General features: G+C 40.1%; 1 protein-coding gene across 4 annotated transcripts in view; it reads left to right on the top strand.

The window, feature by feature from the left end:
* The window catches only part of CTCF (CCCTC-binding factor), a 54,084-nt gene that overhangs the window by 2,339 nt on the left and 29,249 nt on the right, over positions 1-22,496 (top strand). For 3 of the 4 annotated variants that reach the window (XM_032323584.1, XM_032323588.1, XM_032323585.1), the window contains exons 2-3: positions 2,623-2,734; positions 3,995-4,107. The gene's annotated coding sequence lies outside the window, so the exon portion shown is untranslated. The remainder of the gene's footprint in view (positions 1-2,622; positions 2,735-3,994; positions 4,108-22,496) is intronic. The other variant, XM_032323586.1, reaches the window with a different exon arrangement.

Raw genomic sequence — 22,496 nt, forward strand, 5'->3', positions numbered from 1 at the left:
AGATCTATGATTGATCCATGAGTAAAGCTTGTTTGCCCTGGTTAGTGTTGTGCTCCACAGACCATGTTTTGTTTCTTCATTCACTCCGGCCTTATAGTCATCAGCGGCTTGGTCTTCCATATCATTCTCCTTGTTTTAGTGGTATAGACTTTGTCTACAGAGTTGCTATTCTTTGAGATTTCCTGTATGCCAGGGATTCATACTTTTTTTGGAAAATGAAATCTACAGAGAATAAATTGAGAATATAAGGTTACCCAAAGGACCTTATTACTTAAATCAGCAACGTGAGGAATGTTACAGCAGTAGTGTTTGCTCTCTTAAGAAAATATGGCTTATTTAAGAGGAACTGTAAAAGTCATCCTTAGGGGTCTGTCTATTCAACCAGCATAAGAAAACTTAGAAGCTGTAAAAGTCATTCTTAAGATGCATTCCAGTTCTAAGAGCTTTAGGGTTTTGCTTTAAACAACACACAAAGTGAGGGAGTTCTTTTGGAGTGCAGAGGCCACCTGCGGCTGACTAGGGCCTCAAGGAGTCGTCCTGTGGCAGACACTTGCACAGTGGTGCCTGCTGGCAAAAAGTCTCCTCTAGAGACTGTTTTTTGTTTCTGTTTGGTTGGGGGGGGGTGGAGTTTTTGTGTGTGGGGGGGTTGGTGTGTGTGTGTGTGGTTTTGTTTGCTTGAGGGATGCTTCTGGCATCAAATCCCCCGCATCCATTTTATAGCCTCCATTTCATTTTTTTAAACCAGAAATTTAGTTGATCATCTGTCTACCTTATTTACCTATCCTGGTCCCAGATGACTTGAGACTTTTCTGCTAGGAATTAGGTCCTCTTCAAACAACTAAAATTTGTCATAATTTAATACTTTAAGAAAGAGCATACAGGTTTGGAAAGAACAATAATGGCAAATTATTAACAAATTAATAATAATGGCAGACCCAGGTTTGCAGTTGGATGTGTGGATTTGGCATACCATATTTGGTTTTCTAAACATCCCTGAACTTTAGTTACTATCCACAAATCTTCCCTGGTAGTATCTTTGTGCATTTTCTTAGTGATCAGTATTTGAGTGCAGAGATGTGACATTGCATATACACTGCTAATATATACACCAAGCATAGTGATTTTTCCATGCTTGATCTTCATTTTTAGTCACCCTTAGAATGTTGAGGTAAATAAAATCTCATCTCCTTTGAGGCATGCTAGTAACAATATATGGACTCTAATACAGAAGTGTTTGACTAGATATATTAATCCTCAGTTCAAGTTGTAAATTGCTTCTCAGCAGAGACGACTTCTTTAGCTTTAAGTATTTTATCAGCTTGGTTTTATGGGCTTTAGTTAATTATGAGGTGGATTCCCTCCTAGTTTTACCTTATATGCCAAATTCTTTGGAAACTCTCAGTTCAAATTTAGCACTTTCACTTGGGAGTTTGTTTTCCTTCTTTCCTTCCCTCCAAGTAAGTTCCTCTGTACTGTTGCCTGAAGCTTGATAGTTCATTTATTTGTTATTTGAGGAGAGAATTATCAGCTAATAAACTATTTCATTGCTGTGCTGCTCGGAATTTCAAGTCAGTGAAAGCTTTCTCCGTTGTTATCTTATTAAACTGAAAAATACAGTCTTGTGGTGTAAACTAACTTAATCAGTAAAGCCAGTACTTGCTGAAGATAAGGAAATATACTGTTAAAGGACTATTACTATGTAAGAATTTTTTGTCAGCTTGAAAATATATATATATATATACACACACACACACACACAAACACACACACACATATGCCATTATTTGCTTGCAAGATCATAATGGGGTACTTTTTTTTTTTTTTTTAAGATTTTATTTATTTATTTATTTATTTATTTATTTATTTAAAGTATTCTCTGGGGGCGCCTGGGTGGCTCAGTGGGTTAAGCCGCTGCCTTCGGTTCAGGTCATGATCTCAGGGTTCTGGGATCGAGCCCCGCATCGGGCTCTCTGCTCAGCAGGGAGCCTGCTTCCTGCTCTCTCTCTGCCTGCCTCTCTGCCTGCTTGTGATCTCTCTCTGTAAAATAAAAAAATAAAAAAAAAAAAAAGTATTCTCTGTACCCAACTTGGGGCTCAAACCAAGAGCCCTGAGATTAAGAGTCATGCGCTGGGGCGCCTGGGTGGCTCAGTGGGTTAAAGCCTCTGCCTTCCGCTCAGGTCATGATCTCAGGATCCTGGGATCCAGCTCTGCATCAGGCTCTCTGCTCAGCAGGGATCCTGCTTCCCCCTCTCTCTCTGCTGCCTCTGTGCCTACTTGTGATCTCTCTCTCTCTCTGCTAAATAAATAAATAAAATCTTTTAAAAAAAAAAAAAAAAAGAGTCATGTGCTCCACCAACTCAACCAGGCAAACATCCTCACTGGGACATTTAGAAAAACAAATTACAGATCCTTTATCTATTAAGCAAATGTCTAAAAAAAGAAGTGTTTTATTGGCTTCATAGAATTTATGGAATGCCTCATTTAGTAACATGACCTCTTAACAAGTATATTGTTTCTTAACCAGTTTTATCCATTTTCATCTTGCCCTTATTTTGCTTTTCATGTTACATGTGCATTAGTGTATATTTGGTATTGATAAAATTATTTGTGTTTCTGTTTTAGAATGATCACAGATCTGGAGCCAAAGAACAAGATGCACTAGTGGACAGATTGCTAACCAAGGGCTTGAGAGTTCTGTTTTCCCTCCTCAAACTGACTTTGCAGTCACGGAGAGGTAAATACTCTTTCCATTTCTTGGTCTTGGGAGTAGTAAATCCTTTCTGGGGTTGGAGGATTTGCTATATTGTTCTTGGGTATAGGAGATGCAGGACAGTGGGTGACTGAGGGCATACAGGTTTTATAGTCAGAATCCTTGGTTTGGAACTGCACTGCCATATATACTAGCTGGGTGACACTGAGCAAGTTACTTAAACTCTCTCCTCCTATGGTCCCCATTTGAGAGAGAACAATACCAATTACAGAGGCTGTTTTCCAAGTTGATGAGAATGTGCATAAAGCATTAAGTACTATCCTGAGTGGTTACATAGGAAGACCCCAGGAAATGGTTGTTTTTCGGCAGAAACCCTTGGAATGTATTTTTTGACTATTAGCAAATAACCTCAAAAGTCCATGGCCCAAAGCAGTTTGAAATTTTAATGGAATCCTGTCTTTGGGGAAATAGATCTTAGATAAAAGTAGTCTTAGTTAACTTGAGTTAGCCTAGCTGATGACCCATTTTTGCGTCAGTTACAATCTTTATGAATAGCTTTCAAAAAACATTTTAAAGTATCACTTAAAATTTACTGTAATCTACAATTTCTGTTATAAAATGTCATGGTCATCATAGTGAACTTGAAACAGGCCTTACAAGTGTTGAGATCTGCTGGGCTTTGGAATCTTACTAAAAAAAAAGTGGGGTTCTGGGTAGGAAAATTACCTCTTCTGAGGCTATCAGAAGGCACATCTTTCTTATCCCCTTGAAGATGTGAAAATGTTTTAAAACTGTGAAAATAGTTTAATTGCCCTTGTGTAAGAGCAAAAGAGTGAGGTGGGAATTAGAAATGCTGACATTAGATAAGCTTATGTGAATGAATCATCTAAGTGACAGCTACTAAGATTTTTCTTACAAGCTGTGCCTGGAGCAAATAGAGAGGAGGAAGGGAACAGGAGTGAAAGCTCTACTATTCTTCTTCACATGTCTGTTTTCCGTGGTCAGCTTGGTACATTGATAGATGGGAAGGAGAAGGTCTGTGTGCTAGTATTCTGTCACTCCAGAAATAATTTGTACCCTGCAGGGTTTTTTAGGAGTGTTGACACAGCGTACATATTAATGAGTGCTAAAAGAAAAACATTACTGATTTGAAAAGCTGTATAGAAAACTACTGATAAGAGTTTGGGGAATGGGGTTGTAGGAACATGTTGGTCACTTTTAAGTGTTATGGCTATTTAATTGTTTAGATCCCTGTTTCTCAAACTGGGATATGAATACCCTTAGGGTACAAAGTGGTATGATTCCGGGGTACTTGAAGTCACAAGATAAACATGACCCATCTTCTTGGAGCTTCAATTGTGCTCATTGAGGGGGCGGTGAGTTAAGTAATTTGACTGGTAAGTAATTTTTTAATTTTTACATTAAAACAAATAACATGTTTTAGGATCAGAATAGGAACTCTGTATGATTTACATAACACAGATTTTCAACAAAGTGGGTCATGAGTACCTGGCGATAAGAATTGCTTTTTGTATAGGTACTAAAATCGAAATACTTTCATTTTAGTATTCAAGAAGCAATACTTTTGAACTCTAGAACAGCTCTACCATCCAGCTCCTTACTTTGTTCCCTGTAGTATTGTACTGTGGCATATAGATGTTAAATTGTATTAAATGGTGCTTGTTGGCTTGCGTGCATGTTCCTGCGCATGTCCAACATGCACAAGAGCTGTGCACAGATTGGGAGGCAGTTCTAGACGGCTGGATGAAGTCAGAAATATTAAGACCATTCCAATGGCCTAAGAATTATAATTTTAAAATAAAGCAGTGAGCAAAATCAGATCTAAAATTGTAAATTCTACAAAAGAGAATTTTGAAAGCAAATACCACATTAAGTAAAGCATAATTAACAATTTATACAGATTTTGTTATTACTCCCCCATTCAAGTTGTCAAGTACTCAGAGTCATAATAAAATGGCTAAGTATTAAGCTTGTAGAACTTGTGACTCCTAAGACAGTTATTCAGAAGCATCTAAACTGTTCTGTGTCTTGTAGAATTACTAAGTATTGTTACTGGTGTGTTGGTCTTAATAGAAGTGGCGTAATAATTATATTTTCTGTCTTTATAATATCTGTATTTTGAATACAAGTTTTATATTTGAACCTAATTTGTTCTAGATACAATGGAATGTGACTTTCTCTGAAACATATTTGAATTGAATCAACCAGATGTTTAGACGTGCTCTAAATATTTATACTGTTCATCATTGAACACTTGTAATGTGTTCATTCAGTTTTTGAACACTTGCCTTTCTACTTTGCATCAGACACTGCATTAAGTATTGGGGATTTGAAGATGAATAAGAAGAAAATTGTTTTCCAGAGGGTCTTGAGTATAGGGCAAGAGATTAGTAAATAAGTGTTATTTGTGCTCTGATAAAAGTGTGTTTTGTGATGCAGGGAGGATAGTCAGTTACAGGAGTTGGTGAAGGATGTTGAGAAAGGCTTTCTGGAAGAGAAACCCTGATGTAGGTATATGAGCAAATTCAAAAGGAACGTAAACTTTGACTTCAATCCTATTAGAGGACCAAGGTTTAGTGCAGTTTAATAGCTATAGGGCCTTGGGCAAGTCCATTAGGGGTAATTTCCATGTGCCTTTTCACATTGGTAAAATGACAGGCTTATGGCAGTTAAATGTATTGTTGGGGGAAATATATATATTTGTGTATATATATATATATTTGTAACAGTAATTGTAATGTGCAATGTAAAAGTAAAGTGATGGATCTTTAGAATAGATGATCATTGTATATATTTTGCATTAAGCTACAGCGATAACCACCAGACTACAAAAATTATATGAACCAAGAAAATTGGGACTTTGTAGATGAGAAAATTGTATCAGTCAAAATCTGTTGAGCAGTAGAGAAATCGATGTTAACAGGGCCACACCCCATGTTGGGAGTGATGTTTGACAACCATAAAAAGAAACCATTGGGAATACTATTAACCAGCAAAATGCTAATAAAGTTTGTTAGGTGGGGTTTTTTTTTATTTTTTATTTTATTTTATTTTATTTTTTTTGAGATTTATTTATTTATTTGACAGAGACAACAGCGAGAGAGGGAACACAAGCAGGGGGAGTGGGAGAGGAAGAAGCAGGCTTCCCGCTGAGCAGGGAGCCCTATGTGGGGCTTGATCCCAGGACCCTGGGGTCATAACCTGAGCTGAAGGCAGACGCTTAAAGACTGAGCCACCCAGGCGCCCCATGATTTTTTTTTTTTTAAATATAGTTCACAAAAATTGTTATTGAATAAAAGTAAAAATACCCGAACTAGGCACATAGCAAGAACTCAGTAAGTAATTGAATGAATAAATGCCTAGGAAAAAGACAACAGACATGGAAACATTGGTCAAAATAAAATAAAAAACTAGTAGTGCAAGATTGGCTAGGTCTGGGGTAACTTTTCCTGGTTTTCTATAGTTTGTATAACATCTTGTAGTGCAAATAAATTTTCTTTTTTTTTTTTAATTACTGCAATTTGGGAATGACCATATTTGATAATGGGAGAATGATTAAATATGAGTATCTGTATAATAGGATGTCATGCAACCATTGTATTATGTATAGTAACATATTGAAAGGGAGAGATTTGAGACATATTTCATAAAGCAGATTATCAAATAGTATGCACAGATACGTGTGTGTGTATATAGGGAGGGGACTATGGATATAAGCCAGAACATTTATATAAAACCTATAGGGGTGCCTGGGTGTCTCAGTTGAGTAAGTGTCTGCCTTTAGCTTAGGTCATGATCCCAGAGTCCTGGGATCAAGCCCCATGTTGGGCTTCCTGCTCAGTGGGGAGTCTGCTTCTCTCTCTCTTTCCCTTTGCCCTTCCCCCTGCTCATATGCTCTCTCTCTCTCACTCTCTTTCTTAAATAAATAAGATCTTTAAAAAAAATTAACCTATAGATGTATATTCTTGGTGATACGAGTTTTCTCTTACTTACATGTTTTATATAATTTTTAAAGGGAAAAGGAATACAGTACAGTAGGAAGTAGTAGGAAGAAACTTTTTGATAAATATAGTGAAATAATAAAAGGCATTTTTGTCTAGTTTACTCTGGCAGTGAAGTCTAGATTTGAGTGGATTCAAAGCCTTGCCAGAACACTGTTGCAGAAGTGCGGGAAGGAAGGAGGCTACCGGCAGCCATGCTCTGCCCAAGTGTCAGAAGAAATTGAGGTTGCAGAGGCAAGTCTTAGAACTTTCCTCACTTACATTTGGTCTTAAACTTTTTTTTTTATATCATCTGAATAATGTTTGTTTCATTCTTTAGAAGAGTCTAATAATTAAAGAACTATAGTAAAACCTAAAGAACTCTTACTTTCTTTCCACAGAGATAAATACTATTAATACTTCGGTGTGTTCCCCTTTGGGTTTTTTTCCCTTCACTTTCGTAAATGGGCATGTATATTATAATACAGTTTGGTGTTTGGGGTGTTTGTGTGTTTGTTTGATTAGAGAAGGTAGGGAAGAGGGAGAGAGAATCTCAAGCAGGCTCCACACCCAGCACAGAGCCTGAGTCAGGGCTCAGTCTCACAACTCTGAGATCATGACCTGAGCTGAAATCAAGAGTGGGTCACTTGACAGACTGAAACACCCAGGCGCGCCTGTATAATACAGTTTTAAAGACAAAATGTAATTGTTCTATATAAGTATTTTGTAACTACTACATTAAATAAAAACGCATGGGCAGAATATTTCAAACAGTACAAAATGTGCAGTGGAAAGTAGTAACTTCTTTCCACCTCTGATCCCTCAGTTTACTTCTCCACAGGTAATAAATATTAATTTTTCATATAACCTTCCAGAGAAAATTCTGTGCATGCATAAACATATGTGTTTCTGTATCCTTTTTTAAAAAAATACAGGTGGTCGAATACTATACACAGTTCTGGACATTTGAGTTGTTTTCAGTCTTGCTGTTAGAGAAAGATGTTCTAGTCGATATCCTTGCATACAACTTTTTGGGCATTTGTACTAGTGTATTCATAGGATGAATTCATAGCAGTTAAATTGCTTGTGTATTCCTGGAAGAGGGAATGGCATGCACAAAGGCTCAGAGGCAGGAGGAGAGAAGCCTAGAAAGTTCTGGGTACTGAAAGCAGTTTAGTGTGATTAGAGCAGAGTGTATGGGGCTGGATGCAGATCTGCTGAAAGGTCCTTCAAGAACCCCGTAGTCTAAGTGAAAGAGTGTAGACTTCATCTTATAGGGGAGGTTTCAGAATTGAAGTGTCTTTGCTGGTAATAAATTTCCATCTTAGAAATCTTTGTCCACTGTGTGAAAAATGGTGGTAAGGAAGTAAGAGGGAAGCAGGGGAACTAGTTGAGAGGCCATCACATCTGTCCAGGCAAGATGTTAAAACCTGCCTGGCTTAAGGTAGGGGATCCCACCAGAAATAATATTTGTATAGTTTTATTTATTTCATTTTGTTAAGCTAAGTTGGAATCCTATCCTGCATCCTCTTTTGTACTCTTTCTTCGTGTTACGTGTATGAACATTTTCCCATCAGATACCCTATGTTATCTCAAATTACTAGGAATCTGCTTCCTTATTGCTGATTGTTAAGTTTTCTAACCTGTTCCTTTGGGGATAAGTCTCTCGGTTTTGGCCCTCGTTTTTTGCCTCTCATACTTCATCTCTCCGCTTCCCATTATTTGAATTATTTCTACTAAAGGAGTAAATGGACTTTGGGGCACCTGGGTAGCTCACTGTGGTTAAGCCTCTGCCTTCGGCTCAGGTCATGATCTCAGGGTCCTGGGATGGAGCCTGGCATCAGGTCGTTAGCTCAGCAAGGAGCCTGTTTCCCCCTCTCTCTACCTGCTGCTGTGCCTATCTCTCACTCTCTGTCAAATAATAAAATCTTAAAAAAAAAAAAAAAAAAAGGAGTGAATGGACTTTGAGTAAGAGCCACATTAATTGGACATTTGAGTGCATAGATTTGAGAAGTCTAATAACTACTCAGAGTCCTTTTCTGATTCTGTTCTTGACTGTTCTCAGTGGTAGATACTTGCTGATTAGTGACTTTTAGGTAAGGGTGCATCTTAGTTGATGCTAAGGGTGCTAAGTTGATTATCCTATCAAGTATATAGTTATGGCTTTCGACATTTTTCACACTAAAATTAAATCCCCTGTTTCTTATTTTGAAGGAAGATGCCTCTCCAATAAGAAAGGTAGCAAATAGAGTCCTAAAATGTCCTAGATTGGTAAGGGCTTTTGAAGAGCAGATGTCTTGATGTTCTGTGTGCAGGGAGAGTTGGTGGAGTGGGAGGGGCGGGCTTGGTATACAATGATTATACCTTGACTTTGAGCGGCCTTTTTAGGTTAAAACACATCCTATTGGAGGGAGGAAGGAGCCAGTCTGGTAGATGGAATCTAATGTTTGCAGTGTTTTTGGCTGACACAAAGGTTCCTCATTAAATTTCTTGCACTTCAGGGGTGCCTGGGTGGCTAAGTCAGTTAAGCATCTGACTCTTGGTTTTGGCTCAGGTCATGATCTCAGGATCCTGAGATGGAGCACTACATGGGGCTCCTTGGTGAGTGTGGCACCTGCTTAAGGTGATCTTTCTCCCTTTCCCTCTCCTTTCCTGCCTTTAAGAAATTTCCTGGAGGGGCTCCAGCAGGGCTCAGCCATTAAGCTTCTGCCTTCAGCTTAGGTCATGATCCCAGGGTCCTGGGATCTAGCCCCACATCGGGTTCTCTGCTCAGCAGGAAGCCTGCTTCTCCCTGTCCAACTCCCCTTGCTTGTGTCTGTCTTCCTGTCAAATAAATAAAATTTTAAATTAAAAAAAATTTATTGGGCTTCAGATGTAAATGCTACTAAGTAGGGTGGTGTACATTAGCCAGCCATCATCTTCTAAATAGATTTTAGAGACTTCTTCCTGATTCTTGGTTATAGACAGGTGGACTGCAAAGCTAGGGAACTACCTTTTGCTCTATCCTTTTGTACACCTTTGCTGTATGCGTTTGTTAAAATTTCCTGACTTTTTTAGCTAGGAAGTGGGGGTACTTGATCCCTTCTTACCTATAAGGATGAATCTTTTTTATTTTATTTTTTTATTTTTTTTTAAAGATTTTATTTTTATTTATTTGAGAGAGACAGTGAGAGAGAGCATGAGCGAGGAGAAGGTCAGAGAGTGGAGAAGGTCAGAGAGCGAAGCAGACTCCTCATGGAGCTGGGAGCCCGATGCGGGACTCGATCCCGGGACTCCGGGATCATGACCTGAGCCGAAGGCAGTCGTCCAACCAACTGAGCCACCCAGGCGTCCCTATAAGGATGAATCTTAACTGATAACCTAAAAAAAAAAAAAAGTAGGATGTTAAACTCAGATGAAATTATAAGTCATCTGGCAATCTTTTCATTTTACAGAAAACAAACCTGAGAGGCAGTGATTTTCCTGAGGTCATAGACATAGGACAAAGGCTTCTGCCTTTTTTTAACTTTTCCCCATACTGGCTCCAAATAGTCTCTGGGTTTCACAGAATATTCTACTACATTTGGTATTATAGCTAGTTATTAGATAAATACTCATTTTTTTAGATCACTTTTTTTTTTTTTTAAGATTTTATTTATTTTTTTGACAGAGATCACAAGTAGTCAGAGGAGCAGGCAGAGAGAGAGGGAGGAAGCAGGCTTCCTGCTGAGCAGAGAGCCCAGTGTGGGGCTCGATCGCAAGACCCTGGGATCATGACCTGAGCCGAAGGCAGAGGCTTAACCACTGAGCCACCCAGGTACCCCTAGATCACTTTTTTTTTTTTTTTTTTTTTTTAAAGATATTGCTTATTTATTTGACAGAGAAATCACAAGTAGGCAGAGAGAGAGTAGGAAGCAGTCTCCCTGCGGAGCAGAGAGCCTGATGTGGGGCTCGATCCCAGGACTCTGAGACCATGACCTGAGCCGAAGACAGAGGCCTAACCCACTGAGCCACCCAGGCGCTCCTAGATCACTTTTTTTTTTTTTTTTTTTTTAAGATTTTATTTATTTATTTGACAGAAATCACAAGTAGGTAGAGAGGCAGGCAGAGAGAGAGAGGAGGAAGCAGGCTCCCTGCTGAGCAGAAAGCCCGACGCGGGGCTCGATCCCAGGACCCTGAGATCATGACCTGAGCTGAAGGCAGGGGCTTTAACCCACTGAGCCACCCAGGCGCCCCAATCACTTTTTTTTTTTTTTTTAAGATTTTATTTATTTATTTGACAGAGATCGCAAGCAGGCAGAGAGGTGGGCAGAGCGGGAGAGGGGGAGCAGATTCCCCGCTGAGCAGAGAGCCCGATGTGGGGCTTGATCCCAGGACCCTGAGATCATGACCTGAGCCAAAGGCAGAGGCTTAACCCATTGAGCCACCCAGGCGCCCTAGATCTCTTTTGACAGAAATATAAATCCATGTATATTTATAGAAAAAACGATGGGAGGGACGTCTGGGTAGCTCCTTTGTTAAGCATCTGCCTTCGGCTCAGGTCATGATCCCAGGGTCCTGGGATTCAGCTCCTCGGCAAGCTTATTCTTGCTCTCCCGCTCCCCCTGCTTGTGCTGCTTCTCTAGCTATGTCTCTCTCTGTCAAAAAATAAATAAAATCTTTAAGAAAAGGAAAAAACAGTATAAAGACTATACTTTGTTACTACCCTTGAATATAGTATACCACTGCACTGGCATATGTTAGGTTTTTAGTATGTGTCAGAATTTCTTTTTTAACATTGTCACCAACTTTAAAGGTTGTCCATGTATACACTGCATTATTAGACTCTAGACTCTGACCATCAGTAATACTAATGCTTGGTCTCCAGTACCAGCACTGTTTGGATTTGAGCTTATTTACTTCTTTCCTCGTAACTCAGGACTTCTTTTTTTTTTTTAAGATTTTATTTATTTATTTGTCAGAGAGAGAGGAGTGAGAGTGAGCACAAGCAGACAGAGTGGTAAGCAGAGGCAGAGGGAGAAGCAGGCTCCCGGCTGAGCAAGGAGCCCGATGCGGGACTCGATCCCGGGACGCTGGGATCATGACCTGAGCCGAAGGCAGCCACTTAACCAGCTGAGCCACCCAGGCGTCCCTCAGGACTTCTTAATCCTTCAGTCATTTCTCTTTGATAAGAACAAACCATTGTTGGAGGTCACTGTTGGTTAGCACCTATTTTTAGTATTGTCCACTTGGACCATTGAAAGTTATAAATTGTTTCAGCCCACTACTTTTTATTTCTCTATTAATTCTGATATAACACCTCTGGCATGGCATGGTCATGATCATATATCATAGAGCAGGTATAAGATATTTTATATTCACAGAGGTTTGTTTGTAAGTTTTCTATAATAGTGGAGGATACCAGGCGCCTGGGTGGCTCAGTGAGTTAAGTATCTGCCTTTGGCTCAGGTCGTGATCTCAAGGTCCTGGGATCAAGCCCCATATCGGGCTCTCTACACAGCCGGGAGCCTGCTTCCTCCTCTCTCTCTGCCTGCCTCTCTGCCTACTTGTGATCCCTCTCTGTATTACATAAAGAAATAAAGAATCTTTAAAAAATTAATAAGATAATAGAGGGTACCCTAATTCCTTTCAGTATTTCTTGTGTCCCTGTTCTATTTATATCTTTAACTTTCTACTCCAATTAAAATTTTTTGTTGTGAATATATGTTGAAACTATAAAGTAATAGTGACATGGTTAGCTGTTCAGAATAGAATTTTTTTTTAAAGATTTTACTTATTTATTTGACAGACAGAGATCACAAGTAGGCAGAGAGGCAGGCAGAGAGAAAGGAGGGCTCTCTGCTCCCAATTTGGGGCTCAATCCCAGGACCCTGAGATCATGACCTCAGCCAAAGGCAGAGGCCTTAACCCACTGAGACACCCAGGCGCCCCTAGAATAAATTTTATCTTTTCTTTTTTTTCTTTCCATTCCCTTGTCAGACATGGTCATTGATTCTTCTCTCCTTGTCATGTCTTTTGGATATTTACAAATACATAATTTTCCCCACAATTTCTTGGTTAAGCTTTTGCCTTTATCTCCTTTCCTGTATTTGTTTCCATGTTTTTAAGGAGTAGCCAAATTGACAAATTACTTGTTTTCATAAACTAATAATTAGTTTAAAGTAACATTCTATTTCTTTCATTGTTTAAACTTCTGTATGTCTCTGTTCCTATACATGTATATCCTTTTTCTGTTTTTCAGATTTCTTTTGTTCTATTGAGTAGCACTTTAGCTCTTATCCATACTTCATGCTACTACAGTGTTTACTCACTAAGAATATCTTACTCTTTTTTTTTTTAATATAACTGTTACTTGATTTTTGTTCAGAGACCTCATAATGCCATTTATTATCATTATTATGCCTTTAGTATGGGTAAACGTTGTTAAATTTAACCTGTTGGCTTCTGATTTAACACTGACCTTATAGGAGACCCCATTTACCAATTAAAAATGGTCTTGAGTGGGGGCTTAGTCATTAAGCATCTCCTTCAGCTTGGCTTATGATCCCAAGGTCCTGGGATCAAGCCCTGCATTGGGCTCCCTACTCAGCAGGAAGCCTGCTTCTCCCCCTTCCACTCCCCCTATTTGTGTTCCCTCTGTCACCATGTCTCTCTGTCAAATAAATAAATAAAATCTTTTATTTTTAAAAAGTGTCTCGGTTTCACCAAGTAGCCTTCATGAGTGAGTACTGGGTTATAGAGATACTCAAGCATTGACCGCATGGTCACTGAGACAAATTGCAAAACCAGAAGTTCACTCTTGCTACGTATGTCCATTTTTCTTCTTTTTTTTTTTTTTTTTCTTGTGTGATGTGTTGAGCTTGTTCATACCTTGTAGAGAAAGATTTTGTTATTTTTTTTTTTTTAAAGATTTTATTTATTTATTTGACAGAGAGAGATCACAGGTAGGTAGAGAGACTGGCAGAGAGAGAGAGAGAGCGGGAAGCAGGCTCCCTGCTGAGCAGAGAGCCCGATGTGGGACTCGATCCCAGGACCCTGAGATCATGACCTGAGCCGAAGGCAGCGGCTTAACCCACTGAGCCACCCAGGCGCCCCGAGAAAGATTTTGTTATTGATGGTACCCATTGTAGAGGTAAAACTTTAGGACTTCTTCTTTGGTTGTACATTCCATTATTGCTTATTTGGGAACCATACAAGTTTTGAGGTAGACTTTGTAGATTTTTCTCTAAATAACAAAACAGTTATTTGTTTTGAAGAATGAACCAAAAATTCTCTTAGTAGAAAGCCATGGGTTTTTGAGTAGCTTGGATTTATGTAGACCTGTATTTAGGGTGGGGAACTATTGTATTCTAGGTCACTCATTTTGGAGCCATGATCAGGAGAGGTTCTATATCAGTCACTTTTGGGGACCTTTTGGAGTAAAGTCTCTTCCACCCTAGATCTACTGATCAAGAATCTGTGGGATCTATGTATTTTAAAGCTCACCAGGTGATTCTGGTATCATCCAGGTTTGGGAACCACTGCTCAGGTAGAATCTGCTCCCAAATCCATAGATGTCCCTATTGCATGTTCTATAAATTCTATATTGTGTGTGTGTAATCTGTTCCTTTTTATGACATTTATTTATTCAAAATAATAGACTTGCCATAGGGGTGTCTGGGTGGCTCAGTGGGTTAAACCTCTGCCTTCAGCTCAGGTCATGATCCCAGGGTCCTGGGATCGAGCCCGCATCGGGCTCTGCTCAGCAGGGAGCCTGCTTCCCTTCCTCTCTCTCTGCCTGCCTCTCTGCCTACTTGTGATCTCTGTCTGTCAAATAAATAAATAAAATCTTAAAAAAAAATAGACTTGCCATAGATCCTCAGCCTTCCTCATATTCTCAGCAGTGAAAGACTGTAGGACTACTCCAAAGACAGTGTAACTCTGAGGTGCTTTCAGGGCTTAGAGCAAAGCAGAGATATGGTAGGTAGTTCCTGACATTGTCACCCTTGGGAGCACAAAAAGAAGTGAGGCATTAAGTTGCTGTATGCCTGTAAAAGTGTCAAAAGCAGAGAGGGTAGCATGTGGTTGGGAACCAGCTTTCACTTGGTACTATGGCACTAGTGTGTTGACTTCCAGATAAACTTTGTCTTCGGTTTCATTTGTAAATGTTCAACAAGCGAAATAAACAGGCTACCTTTACTGAGGAATCAAAACATAGCTTCTGAAGCCTAATAAACCTGAGATGGTTTAGTATGGTTCCATTCAGTTATGTTGAATTTATTTGCAGAGAATTTGTCTGATTTCATACATATTTAAATTTTTCCCCCACCTACGGTCTCCTCTTTTAGCATGTTCCTCTCTACTGTAGTTTGCCTATCAAGGTCCATCTCATCCTTTAAGATCCAGCCTTAGCGTTTTCTTTCCTTGAAGCCCTCTTTTACTCACTTAAGCCATCCTTTGTGCCAGGGTAGTGGGAAGTATGTTAATCCCTGTTACAGCGCTCATCACACTCCAGTGGGCCCTTAAACAATGTGGAGTTAGGGAATCCAGTGCCCCTGACACTCCATCTCCAACTTGAAAATACGGGTATTACTTTTAACTCCCCAAAAACTTAACTACTAATAGCTGTTGACCAGAAACCTCACTAACGATCTAAACAGTTGATTAACATGTTTTATATGTTACATGTATTATATAGTGTGTTCTTATAATCATGGGAACTTGGGATCACTATTTCTTGGGAAGAGTGTATAGATAGTCTTCTGATATGCTTCAGGAAATAAGTTGGGGTTTTTTAGCAATCAGTTGTCTGTTGTAAAGGACAGCAGTATATTAAAAAGTTGTGGTAGTTTTATTTGTAGACTACTAGGAAATCATCCTTTTCTACTATCTTATTCTTCATACCCATCTGTTATTCTTAGAATATGTGTATTTTTTAATAACTGAGTTCCACAAAGGACTAAATTCTGTATTGATGAGTATAAAAGGTTATTTTGGTTGATTTCCTTTGGGAAATATCTGACATACTGGCTGTACAGCCATAATCTGGGTGATAAATTACTAAACCTTATTGTCAACATCAGCATAGTCACCTTTTTTTTTTTTTTTTCTTAAGATTTTATTTATTTGGGGCGCCTGGGTGGCTCAGTGGGTTAAAGCCTCTGCCTTCAGCTCAGGTCATGATCTCAGAGTCCTGGGATCGAGCCCCACATTGGGCTCTCTGCACAAGCAGGGAGCCTGCTTCCTCCTCTCTCTCTCTGCCTGCCTCTCTGCCTACTTGTGATCTCTGTCCGTGAAATAAATAAATAAAAATCTTTAAAAAAAAAAAAGATTTTATTTATTTATTTGACAGACAGAGATCACAAGTAGGCAGAGAGGCAGACAGAGAGAGAGGAAAGGAAGCAAGCTCCCTGCTGAGCAGAGAGCCTGATGTGGGGCTCGATCCCAGGACCCTGGGATTACGACCTGAGCCCAAGGCAGAGGCTTTAACCCACTGAGCCAACCAGGCGCCCCTATTTTTTTTAAGATTTTTTTATTTAGGGGCACCTGGGTGGCTCAGTTGGTTAAGCGACTGCCTTCAGCTCAGGTCATGATCCCGGAGTCACGGGATCGAGTCCCACATCGGGCTCCAGCTCCACGGGGAGTCTGCTTCACCCTCTGACCTTCTACCCTCTCATGCTCTCTCTCTCTGTGTCTCTCTCTCAAATAAATAAACAAAATCTTTTAAAAAAACAAATTAAAAAAAAAGGTTTTTTTTATTTGACAGATCACAAGTAGGTAGAGAGGCAGGCAGAGAGAGAGAGAGAGAGAGGAGGAGGCAGGCTCGCTGCTGAGCAGAGAGCCGGATGTGAGGCTCGATCCCAGGACTCTGGGATCATGACCGGAGCTGAAGGCAGAGGCTTCTTAACCACTGAGCCACCCAGGCGCCCCTATTTTTAAAATATTTTTCATCTAGAACATATTTATTGAGCAGTGCATGGTACAAGTGATTTTAGTATTAGTTTTTAAACATTTATTTTAAGGGGCACTTGGGTGGCTCAGTGGTTAAAGCTGCCTTCGGCTCAGGTCATGATCCCAGTGTCCTGCATCGGGCTCTCTGCTCAGCAGAGAGCCGGCTTCCTCCTCTATCTCTGCCTGTCTCTCTGCCTACTTGTGATCTCAGTCTGTCAAATAAATAAATAAAATCTTTTATTTTTTAAAGTTTATTTAAAAAAAAAATTATTTTAAGTAATGCAAGCTCTGCATGCATTATGGGGCTTGAACTCATGACCCTGAGATCAACAGTCGCATGCTCTACTGACTGAGCTAGCCAGCCTTTATTTTTATGTGGTGGGATTTTTTTAATGTAACCTATAATTATGTTGTTAGGACATATTTATTTTTCTTTATTTAAGAAATGACACACACACCCACACTCAGCACAGAAAAGAAATGACACAAACAACAGTAAAGGAAATAAATTCATATAGTTAAACTTCCACTTAGCATACAATATTTTGATTTTCCATAAATTCCTTCCTGCTCTTGTCATGGGCAGAAAACATCTATATGTGTTTCCTGTGACAGTAAAATCAATATTGAGTGTCTGCTGTTTACATAACACTGTTCTGTGTTTATTGATACAGAGGATACAGAAGTAAAAGGCATAGTTCCTCCCCTCAACAAGCTAATAGACTGTGTGGGGAAACGACATAATCATAGAACAGTATACCACAATGAAAACCAGACAAACATGAAGTCAGTTTGCACTTAAGAAGATGTGGTTTAGGGGGGCGCCTGGGTGGCTCAGTGGGTTAAGCCTCTGCCTTCGGCTCAGGTCATGATCCTGGGGTCCTGGGATCGAGCCCCGCATTGGGTTCTCTGCTCATCGGGGAGCCTGCTTCCCTTTCTCTCTCTCTGCCTGCCTCTCTGCCTACTTGTGATCTCTCTATCAAATAAATAAATAAAAATCTTTAAAAAAAGAAGAAGAAGAAGAAGATGTGGTTTAGGGATGCCTGGGTGGCTCAGTTGATTAAGCATCTGCTTCGGCTCATGTCATGATCCCAGGGTCGTGGGATCAAGTCCCACATCAGGCTCCTTGCTCAGCGGGGAGCTTGCTTCCCCCTCTGCCTTCGGTTCTCCTGCTTGTGCACGGTCTCTCTCTCTCTGACAGGTAAATAAATAAAATCTTTAATAAACATTTTGGGGGGGGAGATGTGATTAGGGGATCACTTGAGCTGGGAGGGGAACAAGACAGTAGGCACTTGTTTAGAAGATGCCCAGAAGATGAGTTTGGGTGGGTGGAACCGATGGGAATGAACTGTACAGAGTTCTGAGAGTGAAGCTAAAGAGTTTGGAGTTGAAGGGTGCCTGGCTGGCTCAGTCCAGACAGCATGTGACTCTTGATGTCAGGATCATGAGTTTGAGCCCGCATTGGGCATGGAGATTACTTTAGAAAAAAAGGAAAAAGAAAGAGTGTGGAGTTGATTAAATAAGCCTCAACCACCATGCGTTTTTGCACCTCATTTCAGAAAGAAGGTTTTATCAGGCAGCAATATGCTGGACAGATGAGTAAAGAGAGAACAATCTGGGATGCTGTTGTTCCTTTTTGGCTCTTTCCTAGAATTGGTTAGTTACCAGGTTCTGTCCTCTGGATGCTACCTTCATCATATAGAAATTCAGTAGTTTATCAGAGAAGACAGTTTAGTGGGGAACATTTATGTAAGGTTTGTGATTAGAATTCTAGGACACTGGGGCACCTCGGTGGCTCGGGTCACAGTCCCAGGATCCTGGGACCAAGCCCCTCATTGGGCTCCCTGCTTGGTGGGGAGTCTGCTTCTCCTTCTCCCTTTCTCCTCCTCCCTCCCCTTCCCCCACTTATGTGCCCACATACTCTCTTTCTCTCTCAAATAAAATCTTTAAAAAAAAAAAAAAAAAAGAGGATTCTAGAAAACAGAAAGGTTATATATTTGTTTGGTTAACATGTATTCCTTACCCTCTGGGGTGGAGGATCCAGAGGAGCACAGTGTAATGATACAGAGGAGCATTGGAGCCAGGCTTTGTGTGTGCATTGTTCTGTTGAGTCTTTATGACAGCCTGTGAAGTGGATACCATTATTGTCCCTGTTTTGTACAAAAGGAAACAGAAGCACAGAGGGTAGCATATCTCACTCCGTGTCACACTGCTAGATTGGTAGAGGAACCAGAATTGGGGTGCAAGTTTTTGGCTGGGGGACCTAAGCTTTCAATGACTATCCATTCTGCTTCTCCTGTCCCTTCGCTCCTTTTTTCAATATGGAATGAGCATTTACCTCATATTAGGCATTATATTGAAATCTGATTTTTTGGGGGCGCCTGGGTGACTCAGTGGATGAAGCCTCTGCCTTCGGCTCAGGTCATGATCTTGGGGTCCTGGGATTGAACCCCTCATCAGGCTCTCTGCTCAGCGGGGCGCCTGCTTCCCTCTCTCTCCGTCTGCCTCACTGCCTACTTGTGATCTCTGTCTCTCTGTCAAATAAATAAATAAAATCTTTAAAAAAAAAGAAATGTGATTTGTCAGTGTCTACATAATATTATACTTTGTGGATGTATCATTTTCCAGGTTTTAACTATTCACCTATGGTTGTACTTCTAAGTTGTTTATAATTAGTCAGGCTTAGTTAAAAGAGTTTGTGACTCTTGATCTCTCGGGGTCATGAATTTGAGCCCCGCATTGGGTATAGAGATTAAATAAATAAATAAACTTAAAATAATATCTTTATAATCTTAATGTTCATCTCTCATTATTTCTGGGCATGAAGTGAAGCGGAGTTACTGGGCCACCAATTTGAATATTTTGAAAATTCTTGATTCATATCACCAGTTACCTTGCTGATTTCATGGCACCATGACCAACATTAGGGACTCTCCTTTAAAACAGCCATAGCGGGCCCCTGGGTGGCTCAGTGGGTTAAAGCCTCTGCTTTCGGCTCGGGTCATGATTCCAGAGTCCTGGGATCAAGCCCCACATCGGGCTCTCTGCTCAGCAGGAAGCCTGCTTCTCCCTCTCTCTGCCTGCCTCTCTGCCTACTTGTGACCTCTCTGTGTCAAATAAATAATAAAATCTTTTAAATAAATAAAACAGCCTTAGCAGTTTAATAGACATAACATGCTGTCATGTTACATTAATTGGCTTTTTTGTTTGATTTAGTGTTAAAGAAGTTCTTTTTCCTTCCTTTCTTCTTCTTCTTTTTTTTTTTTTTTTTTGTCATTTATTTGTGTCCTTTGCCTAGCTTTTTTTTTTTCCCTTTTGGTGTTCATCTTTTTCTCATAAATTTTACAGTCGTTTGATAAGGATGTTAATCCTTTGTCACATATGCTACAAATACTTATTTTCTTTGTTGACTGTTTTCTTTTTAATTTTGTTCAATGTTTTTGTCATAAGAATTTTTTAGGGTGGGGGAGGAACACTGGATGGCTCAGTCAGTTAAGCATCTGCCTTCAGCTGAGGTCATGATCCCAGGGTCCTGGGATTGAGTCCTGTGTTGGTCTCCCTGCTCAACCAGGAGCCTGCTTCTCCCTCTGTCTTCTGTGTTCCCTGCTTGTGTGTGTTCTTTCTTTCTGACAAATAAATAAAAATCTTTAAAAAAAAAAAAAAGAAGAATTTTTTGCGGGGAAGCCTGGGTAGATCATTCATTGGGCATCTGCCTTCAGCTCAGATCATAATCCCGGGTTCCTAGGGATCGAGCACCACATCAGGCTCTCTGCTCAGCAGGAAGCCTGCTTCTCACTCTCCTATTCCCCCTGCTTGTGTTTCCTCTTTTGCTGTGTCTCTCTCTCTCTCTGTCAAATAAATAAAATCTTTATGGTCAAAATTTCAGTAATTTACTTTGGTTTCTCCCTGTTATTTCTGTGTCTTAGCACAAAGCCTTCCTCATTTTGAGATCAGAAGGCTCTTCACCTATATCTTTTTTCAAGGTGGGTTCTTTTTGTTGTTGTGTTGTTTTTAATGTGTGTGTGTGTGTGTCAGTATTTTCCAAGTAGCTTAATAGTTTTTTGGCACTTTTTATGGAGTAATCCTCTGCTACCAACTAATTTTTAAAAGGACAGCTTTTTATGTTCTAGGGGTTGTTTCTGGATTGTCTCTTCTGTTCAGATAGGCTATTTGTGATAGTGCCAGTTACACTACATTAATTATTGTGGCTTTATAACATGTTAATATTTGGAAATAGAAGGTTGCTTTCATTTTTTGGAAATTTTATTGCTCTTATCATCATCTTGTTTATTTTTCAGACATTTTGAGAATTACCTTACATAAAGGAGAAATAATGAGGAGTTTTCTGTCTCCAGCCTTTTTTTTTTTTTTTTTTTTTTTTTTTTTTTTTGAGAGAGAACACGTGCGCCCGCACAAGCCAGGGAGGAGGAGAGACAGAGAGAGGCAGACACCCTGCTAAGCAGGACTTGATCCCAAGGTCCTGGAATCATGACCTGTGGGAAAGGCAGTGCCTAACCAACTGAGCCACTCACGTGCCCCATGTTTGGCCTTTCTGAACATGGATAAACATAGTAGCGTCCCTGTTTAGTGAGGTCTTTTATGGTCTTGGGAGAGTTTTGTAGTCTTGAAATAGGTCTTCACATTTTTTTTTTTTTTAAGATTATTTATTTATTTATTTGATAGATTACAAATAGGCAGGGAGAGAGGAGGAAGCAGGCTGCCCGCTGAGCAGAGAGCCCAATGCGGGGCTCAATCCCAGAAACCTGAGATCATGACCTGAGCTGAAGGCATAGGCTTTAACCCACTGAGCCACCCAGGCGCCCCGGTCTTCACATTTTTAGTTGAGGTTATTTTTATTTTGATAGGTTTCTTTTTTTTAATGGGAATTTTTTTTTTTAAGATTTTACTTATTTATTCGACAGCGAGATAGAGAACACAAACAAGCAGAGTAGCAGGGAGAGGGGGAGGCAGGCTTTCTGCTGAGCAGGGAGCTTGATGTGGGGCTCGATCCTAGGACTCTAGGATCATGACCTGAGCCACCCAGGTGCCCCTTGGTTCTCAGTTTCGGTTCAGGGTCGTGAGATTGAGTTTTGCATCAGGCTTTGCACTGGGCATAGAGCCTGCTTGGGATTCTGTCTCTGCCCAGGTCCACCTTCTTCCTCTCTGTCTCAAAAAAAATCTGTCTCAAAAAAAAAGAAAGAAAATCGGAACCCTAGAAAATACAAATTAGAATAGAAGGCTATTATTATATAGCTTGAGAGGGGGGAAAAAAAAGTGATCAGGGTGTGGCCAACTAAAAAAAATGGTAACTCAGATCCTGCTACACAGGTCTTAAAAATGAAAGAAAATTCCTTAAAGAAAACCTTTTTCAAGCATGTAACTCAAAAATTTCTCCCACATATCCTTTAGTGTAAGCCAAGGGCATAAGGCCAAAACAAAACTTGGTGAAAGCAGTTCTGTAGGGGATAAGACCATGTGACACAAATATACCCAGCTTTTTTTCCTGATGGTCTGGCATAATTCTGGGATAAAGCCTAGACTAGAATGCTGAATTCCACAGAGAGGTCAAGTCAGATCAGGACAGAGAAAGTCTCCTTTGGATTTACTAGTTAAGGGCCATTGTACCCCTTAGAGCAATTTAGTAGAGAATTTGGGGAACAGAAACCAGACTGAAGGCATAGAAAAGAAATAAAGGAATGGAAACAGCTAGTGTGAGATTGACCATGGAAGGAATACAGAAATGGCAGATGCTAAATTATTGAATGGATTAAAGAAGTTTTAAGATGTGAAAGATTTGAGCAACACAAAGCTGGCAAAGAAAAGACTGAGATGGGGCTCCTGGGTGGTTCAGTGGGTTGAGCCTCTGCCTTCGGCTT

The sequence above is a fragment of the Mustela erminea genome, chromosome 19 (genome assembly GCF_009829155.1).
Source record: "Mustela erminea isolate mMusErm1 chromosome 19, mMusErm1.Pri, whole genome shotgun sequence".
Classification (NCBI taxonomy): Eukaryota; Metazoa; Chordata; class Mammalia; order Carnivora; family Mustelidae; genus Mustela; species Mustela erminea.